Source organism: Trichosurus vulpecula, chromosome 4, assembly GCF_011100635.1.
Source record: "Trichosurus vulpecula isolate mTriVul1 chromosome 4, mTriVul1.pri, whole genome shotgun sequence".
Lineage (NCBI taxonomy): Eukaryota > Metazoa > Chordata > Mammalia > Diprotodontia > Phalangeridae > Trichosurus > Trichosurus vulpecula.
Window position 1 is genome coordinate 313,893,026 of NC_050576.1, and position 16,084 is coordinate 313,909,109.

Genomic DNA, 16,084 nt, shown 5'->3' on the forward strand with positions numbered 1-16,084 from the left:
TCAGTTGTCACTGTGTCATCATCCCAAGAGGCAGTCCTAGACAATCCTTTAATTTTTCCATTGGTCCCCAGGTAGAGTTTTCAAAAAACATTATGTTGTCTTATTTTCATCACATTCAAATTATGTACTTCTTACAGTATCTTTATGGTATTGTTCTATAGACCAATTACTAATTCCTCTTAAGGTTCCTTAAAACCCCGATATTTTATGATTTATCATTTTTTTTTTGCCATTTAAAAGCCCTTCCTTCCGTCGTTTACATACGTACCTTAAAAATTCAGTCTGATCAATACATTCTGTGTATCATTAAATCCATTTGTTTTAACAGCTCCTGCTTCTTTTTCTCATAAGAATAGCAGTGGGAAGTGTTTTTGGTCCAAAGTTTTATTAGGCGGAAAATGTCATCCCTATAGGATCAACTTCCCCAGTAGAATTCCAAGCCACAAAAATATATCTTTTGTTTGAATTACTTGAAATCTGTCCTCCCAAAATCCAGTGAGCATAGGATGGCTCATTTTTTCTTCTTTATCTGTCATGAATTCTTTTTTGTTGTTTATATAATTATTTATTTAATATTTTTCATTATCATCATTAATTTTCATGAGAGTTTGAATTGCAGATTTTCTCTCCATTTTTACCCTCCCCCCACTCCAAGGTGGCATATATTCTGATTTCCCTGTTCCCCAGTCAGCCCTCCCTGCTGTCACCCCACACCCCCCCATCCCCTTTTCCCTTACTTTCTTGTAGAGCAAAATAGATGTTTATGCCCCATTGCCTGTATATCTTATTTCCTAGTTGCATGCAAAAATTTTTTTTGAATGTCTTCTTTTAAAACTTTGAGCTCCAAATTCTCTCCCCTTTTCCCTCCCCACCCACCCTCCCTAAGAAGACAAGCAATTCAACATAGGCCACATGTGTATCATTATGCAAAACCATTCCACAATACTCATGTTGTGAAAGACTACATTTGCTCCTTCCTGTCCTATCCCCCTTTATCCAGTTTTCTCCCTTGAAACTGTCCGTTTTCAAAAGTGTTTGCTTTTGATTACCTCCTCCCCTATCTGCCCTCCCTTCTATCAAGCCCCCTTTTTTATCTACTTCCTCCTTCTTTCCTGTGGGGTAAGATACCCAATTGAGTGTGTATGTTATTCCCTCCTCAGGCCAAATATGATGAGAGCAAGATTCACTCATTCCCCCTCACCTGCCCCCTCTTTTCTCCCAACCTAACCGCTATTTCTTGCCATTTTTATGTGAGATAATTTACCCCATTCTATCTCTCCCTTTTTCCCTCTCTCAATATATTCCTCTCTCATCTCTTACCTTCATTTTATTTTTTTAGATATCATCCCTTCATATTCAACTCACCCTGTTCCCTCTGTATGTATATGTATATGTATATGTATATGTATATGTATATGTATATATACACATACACACACATATGTATATACATACATACACACATACACATATACACACACATATATATGTATCTATATATACACACAGACATATATGTATGTGTCTCTATATATATACATACATACACACACACACACACACCACACACACACACATATATATATATATATATATATAATATATATATATATATATATGATGTATAGTATATTTCCTTTAGCTACCCTAATACTGAGGTTTCATGAATCATACACATCATCTTCCATGTAGAAATGTAAACAAAACAGTTCAACTTTAGTAAGTCCCTTATGATTTCTCTTTCTTGTTTACTTTTTCATGCTTCTTTTGATTCTTTTGTGTGAAAGTCAAATTTTCTATTCAGCTCTGGTCTTTTCACTGAGAAAGCTTGAACATCCTCTATTTTATTGAAAGTCCCTATTTTGACTTGGAACATGATACTCAGTTTTGCTGGGTTGGTGATCTTGGTTTTAATTCTAGCTCCACTGACCTCCAGAATATCATATTCCAAGCACTTCTATCCCTTAATGTAGAAGCTGCTAGATCTTTGGTTATTCTGATTATGTTTCCACAATACTCAAATTGTTTCTTTCTGGCTGCTTGCAGTATTTTCTCCTTGATCTGGGAGCTCTGGAATTTTGCTACAATATTCCTAGGAGTTTTCTTTTGGGGATCTTTTTGAGGAGGCAATCTGTGAATTCTTTCAATTTTTATTTTACCCTCTGTTTCTAGAGTATCAGGGCAGTTCTCCTTGATAATTTCTTGAAAGATGATATCTATGCTCTTTTTTTGATCATGGCTTTCATGTAGTCCAATAATTTTTAAATTATCTCTCCTGGATCTATTTTCCAGGTCAGTGGTTTTTCCAATGAGATATTTCACATTATCTCCCATTTTTTCGTTCCTTTGGTTCTCTTATAATATCTTGACTTCTCATAAAGTCACTAGCTTCCACTTCTCCAATCTAATTTTTAAAGTAGTATTTTCTTCAGTGGTCTTTTGGACCTCCTTTTCCATTTGGCTAATTCTGCCTTTCAAGGCATTCTTCTCCTCGTTGTTTTTTTGGAGCTCTTTTACCATTTGAGTTAGTCTATTTTTTAAGGTTTTGTTTTCTTCTGTATTTTTGGGGGTCTCCTTTAGCAAGTCATTGACTTGTTTTTCATGGTTCTCTTGCATCATTCTCATTTCTCTTCCCAATTTTTCCTCTACTTCTCTAACGTGCTTTTCCAAATCCTTTTTGAGCTCTTCCATGGCCTGAGACCAGTTCATGTTTTTCTTGGAGGGTTCTGATGCAGGCTCTTTGACTTTGTTGACTTCTTCTGACTATATGTTTTGGTCTTCTTTGTCACCAAGAAAGATTCCAAAGTCTGAGTCTGAATCTGAGTCCATTTTCACTCCCTGGCCATGTTCCCAGCCAACTACTTAACCCTCGAGTTTTTCGGCGGGGTATGTCTGCTTGTAGATTAGAGAATACTTTGTTCCAAGCTTGAGGGGATGCGCTATTGTTTTCAGAGCTATTTCTATACAGCCAGTTCTGCCACACCAGTGCTTCTCCTCCCCCAAGAACCACCAACCCAGACCTGACTTAGATCTTAAGCAGGCTCTGCACTCCTGCTCTGATCTTCCACTTAATTCCTCCCACCAGGTTGGCCTGGGGTCAGAAGCAACTGCAGCTGTAGTTCTGTAGCTGCACCACCTCCACTGCCCCTGGGTCAGTGGCCAAACCAGGAACTCCTTTCACTCTATCCCCGTAGCTTTTCCCACTAACCTTGTCTGTTGTCTTTGGTGTTGGTGGGTTGAAAAGTCTGGTTACTGCCACAGCTCACTGATTCAGGGTGCTAGGGCCTGTTCCACCCGGCTCCTGGTCTGGTTGGTCTGGGCTCTGCTCTGCTCCCAGCTCCGTGTGCGATAGGACCATCCAGGCTGTCCTGGGCTGGAGCCCTGCTTCCCTCTGCTATTTCGTGGGTTCTGCCATTCTAGAATTTGTCCAGAGCCATTTTTTATTGGTGTTTGGAGGGTCCTGGGGGAGAGCCCTAGGCAAGTCCCTGCTTTCCAGCTGCCATCTTGGCTCCGCCCCCATCTATCTTGAATTCTATGGTTGGATAGCCACTACTTACCAGTGATTCCATTTTTCTATTTGGTAAATCCTTATACTTTTATAAGTCAGAAGTAGATTTAGAAAAGCAAGGAGTCAACTAAAATCACCATTCCACTAGTTGATACTCTTAAAACTCTGGTTGAACCTTTGTTGACATTCTTGGTTCCTATTTCAAAATGGAAAAGCACAATACTTTCCCATTCTTCCATCTCTTTATCACTTTTGCTCTCTTTCCTTCCTTCTCTATCACCTTTTTTGTCCTTCCATTTTCTAAGTCATATCCTTCCTCCTTCTTCCCCTTTTCACCCTTTTGAATTTTCTTACCTGACACAACAATCTTTATTTTTTAGGTTTTACTCAAAAGTGTATATACACAAATCAACTTTGAAATAAAGTTATAGATTGTTTCTTTTTTCCCCCTTAGCCCATAACTCTTTAAGGGTTACAAATCTGTTCTTGACAACAACTCTGTGTGAGATAGGCAGAGAGGACAGTATCTTCTCTGGTAAAGCAAAGGAAACTGGCTCAAAGAGAAATAATTTGGTCCAGGCTCCCACAGCTATTGAGTGTTAGGTATCTGTTGGGCCCTGTTCTCCACTCTGAGCCATTCTGCCTGGTCCTCGTGTGGAGATGGAGGGAGATAGGTTGTTGTTATCTCTTTGTTGAGGGCTCCCCAAATTCCTGCCACTTCCCACTCCTACTATGCAGCACAAACAAGACATCCAGGGCAATAGGCCCAATCCATGTCTACCTTAGCTCATTCCCTTTCAAAACCTAAAAGGGGGAGGGGCTGATGTCAGGAGAAGTATAGTATGGGCAAGGCTGCTTCGACATCTTCTTCGGGCCTTAAGGCAGGCCTGCACAACCTCAGTGTGCCACTTGCTGCATGTGAAAGAATTTCAGGCAGCTCTCAAAGAATGTAGATGAAAACATTCTTTGTATGTAGAGGAAATCCTTTAGCATGCCACAATTAGCCTACAAGCCACAGGTTATGTAGGGCTGCTTTAAGGGAAAGGGGGTGAGACTTCTTTGAGAGCCCTCAGGAAGTGAGCATCAGCCTTGGTCAGCCCAGTAAGAACCTTCCCTAGCAAGAACTCATCTTCAGAGAAGTATTCAGAGAATGAACAAATAAATTTGGTGGTAAAGGCCTCATACCTAAGGAGTTATACTTCTGAATTTTCTCAGCAGGTGTTGAGCTGGATGCTTGTGAGCCTTCTTCAACAGCAGCACTGTGTCCCTGAGAGTGGGAAAATTTTCAGGGACATCAGAGTACCCTGGCACAACATTGGCCCTGCCACCACATCCCTGTTAATTTCAGCACCTGGAGTTGCCCCAGGAATTGCGCCAGAGTGGACTTGCCAACCAAAGTGATCTTTTGCTGATTCAAGGGAACCCAAAGTATCAGAACCAAAAGCCCATCAGAGCCAGTGGTGCAAACTACTGTAACTAATTTCCTCCCAGTCTGCAGCAGGACTGGAAAAATCATGTTTAGCCACTTCATATACAGCATATCTTCCATCTCTGGGCAGCCCAGCCCCAAAGATCTTCATGACTTGGGCACTGAGACAAAGGTACAACCCCACACTCTGCCTGACACTCCTCATAGATGTATGCAATGGTGCTAAATTTGCTGTCTTGGGTCTCTCCACTTTGGTACCAGCTTCTGATTTGCTCCCCTGACTCTGGGTTGGTCATAGTGTTTTGGTCAAAGTTGAATACCCCTTTTTTTTCACCCTGTATCAGAAGCCTCCTGCTGCCATGGTCTATCTGAACTTCAAAGGAGAGTCATTTCTAGAGAATATAAAAGTCCTTCTTCCAGGAAGGCAAGCTTTTCCTGTTGGCTACAATAGGCAGTGAAGCTGTCATTCTGCCACAGAATAGTTGGGAATGTTGATGACAGCAGGGATCTCAGAGCCAGCAAAAGTGAGAACATCCAATGATGGATAAGACAACTTATCCTTCTCAAAATTTGGAAGCCAGAGCTGCTCCTTCAGCAACTGCTCCACACACTCCATCAGGTGCTCAAACTTGGCATTCAATGACTTGCTCACCACAGCCACAAAACCTTCAAATTCTCCCCAGGACCCGTAAGAGTCTTGTTAACTCAATAAAGCCAACGTAGACTCTACAATAGGGCGTTGGGTCCTGAATCTGGTATCTAGAGTCCTTCTTGTAGACATCAATGGAACCCTACTTGAAGCTTATAAATACTGGGCCAGCATTTGCTCTTAGTAGCTATTCACTTCATAAGCCCTGGTATTTTTCAGGTGTTCCACCATCATCCAGAGTATGGTGAAAGTAGTTTCTCTGGGTCACTTGGAACCAATAGCCCTCAATCTTGTTTGGAGCATGTTTTTAGTACTACTGAAATTCTTTAGTAGGCTTTCTCTCCAAGTGTACCTTACAACATTAAAATTTCATTCAATTTTTTGTTCTTCCCTTTTCAAAATTAATAAATTAAAATATAAGAATATATTTGTTTCTGAAAAACTACAATAATATAGTGAGTGAGACATAACTATTTTACCAGACTCAGTCCTGATACATTAATGCCATTATTTGTATTGACTTTCACATTCATTGGCAGTTGTGGAATAGAGTGATATTAAATCCCTCTGAGAAACACAAACTTGGTTTGTCACTCAGTTGGGAAATAAACAAGTACCTTAGATAACTTTATCCAAAGCATTTTCCTTAGCAAACAAAATAAGGTCTGCTTAGACACATTCTGGTATTGAAATAACAGAACATCTGGTCACCTGTGGGAGGATAAGAAATATGCTATAAAAGCATGCATATGGAAGCATATTTCTAACTTTGCTCCCATTAATGCTAGAATGTTAAAGATCATGTATTTATGAACACAGTTTTCAAAGCAATTCATAAATGTGCTGCAAATCTATGATACAAATCTTGAATCTTTCAAAATGTCTCATTCACTTCATACAGAAAGCATATAGACACTCAGATTCATACGTAGGGAAGGAAATAAGGTAAAGTTTGAAGGTCTATGCAATTCCTCAATGATACATAGTTTTCCTGTTTTTATTTACCATGAATTTTGGTGCAATGTAAAGGAACATCAGGAATGAATGAACCTCATGGTGTTCTGAGTTTGATTAAAATCCAAATATTGTTGGCAAGGTACACCTGCCAAATTTTGTTTGTGTTTTTAATTACATTTTGGATTGAATTCTACTGAGTAAGTTCAGGACTCCTAACTGAGCACTTTTTAAAACACCGGAAAAGAGGTAAAACTCTTTAGGGAAAGCCTAATGATACTACTTTAAGTGATATCATTAGCCAAATGGCATATATAAGTAAAGGAATATCATCTAAATCAGTGATTCCTAAACTTTTCTAGTATGAAGATCTCCACTTTTAACATTAAACAAACCCTTATGGACTGCCTCATAACAGAAGCTATACTAATAGTCATCCATTAATTGAGAAACTGTCATTGCTAACTACACATATGGCCTTGTAGATCCTTTGCAGTAATTCCATGCTCTATCACAATATTTCCAAAGTCCAAAGTATGGAACCACTGATCCAAATAATTCCAGCAAAATAAGGGAGAATTCCTATAAAAATAAAAAGTGAGGGCAGGGCCTTGATTACCTAGCACAAAATTATCATTAATAAAATAATAGCTACAATTAGCATTTATCATTTAAGGTTTTCAAAGTGCTTTAAAAATATTATCGTTTTTCCTCCTCGCAACAGCTCTGAGAAGGTCATGGTATTATTATTTTTACTATACCACTGAGGAAACTGAGGCTGAACCAAAAAGCCCAGGTGATGTGAACTCATATCTTCACAATGTCAAGTCCAGAATCAAAAAATTATGCCATTTAGCTGCCTCCAATTATTTTCCAGCTTAAATTCGCAAGATAGTTACAAAATCCTATATTTATCTCTGCCTTTATGAAGAATTCAGTATGGAAGGTTAAATCTACGTACTTAATGTTTTATGCATCATGGATTTAATAATAAAATTAAAAGTTTCTCTTAACTTCAATATAATTTGCTAAAAATTACTTTTTCTCAGATACAAATTGTCCTGACTAATCATTTTTTAACTTCTTGCCACAAAAGTTTCTAGGGAAGAAAATAATAAAAATAATAATAGTGATGATGAAAAATTGATGGTATATGCTTCTTTCAATATGTGCATTTTCAGACATTTGTTTTTAACATATGAATATTGGTGACATACCTATGAATGTCAGAAATGAATGAAGCTCAAGGTTTTCTGAGCTCGATTCAATCCAAATAGTGTTGGTCAGGCATCTGTTTGATTATATCCTTATTCCATAATGCACTTTTAGTCCTTGGAAGGGAAGTGTTAGTTTCACTAATTAAGTGCAATAGTGATAATATGAATTCTAAACCAGGAAGAAATTAACTCAATCTCCCATGGCAATATGTTTAAAAAACACAACAGGGTGTACTTAATGAAAATTCGGCAATGTAACACCTTATCAGGGACGTTCTAGTGGTATTCTTTTCATGGATGCAAAGCTCTCAATTCTTTGATTCTGTTACCTATATCCATGGCATATTTGATAAAGATAGGGCCAGAGTCAGAGAAACCTAGGTTTAAGTCTGGCCTTGCTTTGTGTGTCCTTAAACAAGTCATTTAACTTCTTAGTATCCAGGGCAACTCTTAAACAGGAGTTCTTACTCTTTGGGGATCATTGACCCCTTTGGTGGCCTGGTTAAGTTTATGGACCCTTTCTTTAAAAAGTGTTTGAATACATAGGACTATATACATGTGTGTGTGTGTGTGTGTGTGTGTGTGTGTGTGTGTGTGTTTGCATGTATGTATGTGTATTTCTATATATAAGATATATGGAGACAATAAATATATACATATAATAGTTAATGACCTTCAGGTTAAGAGACCCTAATTTCACAGAATAAATTGAAGAGAAGGTACAAATCATCATTGCTAGTGCTGGTTTCTCACTGGGAGCAGATTTCTATACCAATGGAATCACACACACACATTTACACTCGCTTTCTCTCTGTCTCTCTGTGTCTTTCTCTCTCTCTGTATCTATGTGTGCATATATATATATATATAATATATATGTGTGTGTGTATGTGTGTGTATATATACATATACACACACATATATACACACACAAACATGCATAGATACATACATATATGTATATAATATGCGCATATAGTATATGCATATGTGTATTTATATAGTATGTATATGTATATATATGTGTGTATGTGTATATGTATATAGGTAAGTGTGTGTGCGTGTATATATATATATATATATGTACATATACATATATATGGTACAAATAGTTAATATTGCATGTAAAAGCAATGTTTCAGTCCTTTAGCAACCTATTGACTACTTGGTACAATTACTCATCCCCAAGAAGTCCAAACCAAGATTTTAAAAGAAGAGAGTACAGATGATAGATAGATAGATAGGTAGGTAGATAGATAGATAAAGGTATATATCTATATTATATATGTATGTATATGCATGTACACCTATATATATGTACATGTGTATATATGCATATGTGTACGTGTGTGTATTCTGCTAACTTTTTACTTGCCTCACATTTTCCGTGTCAAGAGAATCCATTTGTTCGGAAACTTGAGGCTGTGTCAACACATACATTCTGCTTTGACTGACGTGTTTGACTCAACCTCTATGAGGTCAAATTCAAAAATCTAGTGAAGTTGTTCAGAAGGTCCCTAGATTCCTATAATAACTAGTTCTTTATCTGCCATCCATTAAATTCTCACAGTCCCTTTTGTTGTTTGTCCTGAACTTACATTTTTCCCAACTGCAACGTGTCAAGGTTTGTTTGCCAGAAGCAATGGCTTGCTCCTATCCACATGCCTGCCACCTCAGCCAGGTGTTCCCAATTACCTGCTCAGCCCATGTTAGCCATGCTGGGATTGGTTCCTGACTCCAAAGGAACCATATGAAAACACTGAGCCTGAGGCAGGAAAGAAAAAAAAAACCTGTGTAAATTATTATGCTCTTCATTTTTTACTATCGTGTAGCACCTGTGTCCTCTGCTTGCATACATTACTCCTTCAACTCAGAGGAGTTCCCTGGGTTTTAGACAATCTACTTTGCCCTGCTCTTTCAGCTCCCATAAATCTCCTGCTTCCTTACTGACTAGATGCTAAAACTCCTATCTTATTCTGTCCTCTGGTATTTGTGTTCTGGAAAATTATCTCTTAGAAAATTGGCTTATGTGGAACACCTCGTCCCCGATAATGTGGAATAGTTACCATTGCATGTAAAAGCAATGACTCAGTCCTTTAGTAACCTATTGACTACTTAGTATAATTACTCATTCCCAAGAAGTGCAAATCAAGTTGTTAAAAGAGAGTCATTATGTTTGACAAAATTAAGAAACACTCTTGAATAAAATCGAGTTACATGTTGTAAAATTTGTTATAAATGCCATTGGGAATAATTGGATAACCCAGAGGACATTATTTTTTCTAAATACTCATTGTACATTCTTTAGCTGTCCCCAAATAAAAATGGTCATAAAGTCTAGAAGTCACTTCATTGAAGAAAAATATTGGTATTCCTTATTCATTCCTACCTGTATAAATCTTTGGACTCTCCACATCCACAGTGACAAACAAATGTAAATGCTGGAAAGGTGCTTTTTTTTTCTTCCTATTTGTTTTTCTCCCCTGGAAAAACTAGTAGCCAACCTACAATTCACAAAGAAAAAAACACGTTTTCAAATATTAGCATTACAAAAAACCTATAAGCATATTTTGCATATCTCTGAGTAGGGGGTGTAAAATCTGTTACTTTGAAGAAGAATCTCTGGAATTGTTGGATGAAAAGATGTCAGAGGTAGATACGTCAGAGCCAAATTAACTCTTATTATTTTGAATTGGCAGGTTTTCTGCCACTGACCCAGGCTGTTTATTGGGTTCTTCTGTATAGCCTTTTTGCATTGATTTGCATTAGAGGCTATGGCATCTATGGCTGTTCCTGCTGCTTATGATTCCTCACAGTGGAGTCCTGCCAGGATAAGTCACTGACTCTGCTCAAAGCTCCTTTCAGTGGCATAAGGTCATGACTCCAAGGACATATATGAGTGGAGGGGGTGAGGGGTGGAGGAGAGGTTAAAAAAAAGAACCTGCTATTTTTCATGTTGTTTGATTAGCTCAATTTATAATTACCATAAATGGATTCAAATGCTAAGAATCAGTTTTGCTGCATTTGCTAAAAAAATGGTCCTCAACTGGTTCATTTAATTCACGCTTCTTTTTTTTCAAGTATAAGAGAGTCTGAAACAAGTTATTATTCCAGTGAAAAGGACCTTTTTCCCCTCAATAATAAACAGAAAATTGTACCTTATTTGGCAGCTATACATTTTGAATCTTAAGATATCCCTTATCCAGGGAATATGTAATTATAAAGACATTCATACAATCAGAAGGCACTATTAAAATACCATTCCATCAAAGAAAAAATAAAAAGGTAAAGACATTGGAATTGGTTATAATGAAGAATATCCTAATGAATTTAGTGAAATCATTAACTTGGAAAATCATTTTCTATAAAAAATCAAAAGACTAGTGTCCTATACATTTTCCAAAAATGTATTATTTGTTTTTCTTGGGTAATATATCTTTAAAAGTTGAAAAAGTATTTATTTGCAAAAATTATGCTAAAAGAAAGCATTTCTCTAAAACTTAAACTTAAGCAAACCTCTTGAATGATTTTGTAAAAATGTGAAGGCATTCATTCATATCCTTTTGTCTTGTTTTTGTCTTTCTTTGTTTTTTAAGGGTAAGAAGGCTTTCCTGGAATGATTGATGGCATCCTGGACACATGAAAACTAAAAAAGAGATCATGGGTACAACGGGAGAAGAAGACAGCAATGAAAAAGGAGAGCTGGCTGGCTGAGAAGACAAAAGCCCAAGTTCAGGAGTTTTATTTTGAATTAAGACATAATTAGGATGTACTGCTGGGATCTGTGTAGGGGTGACATAAACAAAATTACACTTAAAAAGCTAATTCTTGCTGCTGTGTTCAGGAATATTTGCAAACGTAAAGGATCTCCCTAGTGATTTTCAATTTCGTTTATGATCCTTCTGTTTCTCTGTCAGCCACCTGATTAGTCTCCTTATATTCCTCTCTATTCCCTTGACCACTCTCTCTGTGACTCTCTTACGATCACAGTCTCTTGGTGACTACCCTTTTGTAAGATGCTGTGGTGAAATATAAGAGAGCTTTTTTGGACTCAGAAGATTAAGGTTCAAATTCCAAATACTGGCGATTGGTGCTGTATAACTTAGAACAAGGTCCTTAATCTTTCTGTGGCCTCTACTTCCTAATCTCTAAAATGAGGACATTAGGCAAGATGACTTCTAAGGTCATTTTGCAGCTCTAAAACAATGCTCCTATGACCCATTTCCCTCATACTTCCACTTTATTTCATTAATCAATTATAACAACTGGATCTTGCTTGCTTTGGGATAGTCTAGTGGGGCCCTGGTGTCTAGCAGTGCATTTGGATTTGTACAGTATAACCACATACACACACACACATACATATATATATATATGCATGTGTATGTATGTGTATGTATAAATACACATAAATACAGATATACATACAGACACAATAAATACACTTACGTGTATATACGTACACATATATACACAGATACATACATGCACACATGGGAATATATGTGTATATCTACACACATTAATGTACATATATACACATTTATATTTACGTACATATGTGTCTGTACATGTATAAGTAGATTAATGTAAGATAGTCATTTTTTCTAAGGATGAGGATCTACGGTTATGAATCTGAAAAGAAGAACTTGAAGTCCATATTGAGTTCTCTTTCCAGTATGTGTATATAAGTAGGAATAAAGCTGGAGATTAGAGTTAGATGAATTGAGCTGTTGGGGGAATTCCAAACGGGAAGGCAGTAAATACTTAAAATTCAAGATACCAGTCCATAAGAGGATATTTGATAGTAGATAGAATTTTTGGCTTAGTTCTGGTCTTCCCTTTATAAAGGCTTGAAATACTTTTATTTTGTTGAATGCCTAGTTTTTCCCTTAATGTATTACACTTAATATTGCCAGGTAAGTGATTCTTGGTTGTAGTCCTAGCTCTTTGCTTTCCAGAATATCACATGCCATGACCTCAGATCCTTTAATGTTGCAGCTGTCAATTTCTGTGTGATCCTGATTGTGACCCCTCAATATTTGAATTTTTTCTTTCTGGCCATTTGTAGTATTTTCTTCTCTTTGACCTGATAGTTCTGAAATGTGACTATATTGTTCTTTGGGGTTTTTATTTTATGATCTCTTTTCTAAGGTGGATTCTTTCAATGTCTACTTTGCCCTATGGTTCCAAGACATCAAGGTAGTTTTCCTTGATAATTACTTGAAAGATGTTGTTCAGTTCTTCCTTTTGATTATGGCTTTCAGGTACTCCAATTATTCTGATATTGTCTCTCCTGGATCTATTTTCCAGGTCAGTTGTTTTCCCATGAGGTATTTCACATTTTCTTCCATTTCTTTCATTCTTTTGAATTTGATTGACTCATGATGTCTCCTAGAGTCATTAGCTTCCAATTGCTCAATTCTAACTTGTAAGGTGTTGCTTTCTTTTCCATTTGGTCAACTGTACTATTTAAGGAGCCATTTTCTTCAGTGGTATATTGTTTCTCCTTTTCAATTTGGCCAATTGTATTTTGTAAGTACTTTTCTAAGCTGTTGACTCTTTTTGTTCAGAATTCTCTTCTATCATTCTCATTTCTTTTCTCATTTTTTCTACTTCTCTTATATGATTTTTAAGCTCCTTTTTGAGCTCTTCATGAGTTCTTTCTGGGCTTGACACCACTTCCCATTTTTCTTTGGGGTTTTGCCCATAGGTGTTTTGACTTTGTTGTCCTCTTCTGGGTTTGTGTTTGGTCTTCCTAGTTACCATCATAACTTTCTATGGTCAGATTGCCTTTTTGTGGGTTTTTTTTTTTTGCTTATCAGTTTTTTTTTTTTTGGCTTTTTCCTTTTCTGTTAAATTTGAGCTCTGCTCCTGTGTTGGTAAGCAAAATGGCCTTTGTTTTCTTTGAGTAACTCAGTTTATCTCATTAAGCCTTACTAGGTGCTGGGCCCCAGGCCCAGAGCCCTATTAGGTGTAAAACCTTAGTGGATGTGGATCGGCAACTAAGGTGGGGCCCAAGGTAGGGCTAACTGTAGGGAGGGCCTAGTTTACATGTCTGGGACAGCAGAGGCTTTTAGACCATGTGGGTTTAAGTCTACCTCTTTGTGACGATTCATGGGGCTGGCTAAGGGGAGGTGTTAACTCCAGAGCCATGCCCTATTGGGTGTTAACCTAATCTATGTGGATGTGAACCTCCCAGGGTCTTAAGGGGAGGGGCCAACTCAAGAACCAATCACCAGAGCCTGGGATCTGGTCATTCAGGCCATGCTTGATGATGTCAAGAACTCTATAAGAGGAGAGAAGATGGCTTGAAGATCCTTTTCCGTTGGAGCCAGAAACAGCTACAGCCAAAGCAGGAGCTGCCGGTAGCAGAGCTGACCCACGTGTGTACCTAGGAGTGCTGAGCAAGGACTTGAGGCCAGTGGGTAATCTTCTTACCGTAGAGGGGAAGCATGTATATGATTTTGCTTTATACCATCATGCTTCTCTGTGGCCTCCTGGTTACTCTTGTGAGGTGGACTTATTGGGCCTGGAAGCTTTTGATCAAAATATCAAAATGGGGATGCTGGTTTGTGGGTCTGTTACTTTGGAGCTTAAATACATGCTTTAATTCTTCTGCCTTCTACCTAGAGAATTCCTTATATCCTGTAGTTCTGAACCTTTCAGACACATGTATGATTCTCTTTGAAATCATAAATTCTGCCTTCATAATACAGCTCCCAGTGTTAAAGAGGCTCTGTCTCAGGCCTCTTGTGCCAGTGGCTGCATTCTCTGGCTGTTTACCTGGTGCTGTGCTGATGTTCTCCTGAGGCCCACAGGGGACCCTCATGTCTGGTGCTGTGTTAAGGGGATGGATGGAGGTAGCTGGCACTGCTGAATTCTGTAGGGGTCTAGCAGCTTACCTGGTGCTGAACCGGGGTCCTAGTGATGGTGTCTGGTGTGTGCTGAGGCCAGGGTTTTTTTTCTGTGTTTCCCTGGTGCTACACTGAAGCATGTGAAGGTCTAGCCACTGGAGTTCACCTGCCCACACAGGAATGCACTAAAGCACATGGTGGTTCTCTGAGCTGGAGTCTGCTGGTTTCCCTGGCTAAGGCATGTGGGGGGCGGGGGTCCTCGTGTTGGTGTTTCCGGGCTCCACCACACTAAGGCTCAGGTTCTCCCACTGGTTTGCTGAAGTGGGGCTTACTGGGACACTTCCTGTCCTGGAATGCACTCCCCTTTTGCCCAAATGAGATGGACCTTTCTGGCTGATACTCCAAGTCTGCCAGGTTAAAAGACTGCCCTGTACCATCTCTCTGTTGGCTCTGCTGTTCTAGGATTTTTTTCTGGGGTGCTATTTTTTGGCTGTTTGAAGGTGAATATGGGAGAGCTACAGAAGTGTACTGCTTACTCTGCCATCTTGGCTCCCAGAAGTCTTGTGCATAAAGCTTTTTATAGTTCTTTTGCAATGGATGGGCACAACTGGTCTTAGGATTTGGAACAGAAATTAGACTTGAAGAAGAGAGTAGTTAAGCATGCTCATGGCATCAGAGAACCAGCAAGACTATTTCACTATAAACAGCACTGTTTTTTATTGTCATTGTCACTGTTAGTTTTTTCAAAATGTTTAGCACAAAGATAACATAATTAGATTTATTACAATATATAATAAAACTTGAAGAGATGATTCACAGTAGACTTGATTGCTCTCAGAAAATTACAAAGCTTCTTTAATAGAAATGAAATCTTCTTGCTTAAAATATAAGAATTGTAATGGTGATGTTATAATGCAGCAAAACATGAAATAAAAAAAGTTACTAAATAATTAGGTGAATATCACAAATTGGGCAGACTGCAATATATAACCAATTAGGACTCAGTCAATCAATCAATCACCATTTACTAACCACCTTCTAGGTTTTTGGCACTGTGCTAGTTATTGATTTTTAAAAACTAAAGTGAGGAAGTAATGCCTTTTAGGCATTTAAAATCTAGCCACGGAAAATGGGAGCCCCAAAAGTCTTGTTGCAATTTTAAGTTATTAAATGTGGGACCTCTTTTATAGATATACACAAAATAAAAAAAAGTGGTGATTGGTGGAGGGAGTACTGGTAAGTGGGGCAGAGGGAAGAGATTCAGGAAATTTTTCATGTAGAACATTGTATTAGAGACAATCCTTGAAAGAAACTAAGGATTCTGAGAGGCAAAGATGAGGTGGGAGAAAAAAGAGACAGCTAATGGAAAGGTATGAAGATGAGTGATGGAATAGTAAGGTAAATTTAGGTGAGTGTCATATACATGAAAGGGTATATTGTGTAATAAGCCTGAAAAGGTAAGTTAGGGCC

At 38.1% G+C, this 16,084-nt stretch overlaps 1 pseudogene; it reads right to left on the bottom strand.

Moving 5' to 3' along the window:
• Positions 1–4,542: 4,542 nt before the first annotated feature.
• Positions 4,543–16,084, bottom strand: part of LOC118847173 — a 52,190-nt pseudogene continuing 40,648 nt past the window's right edge.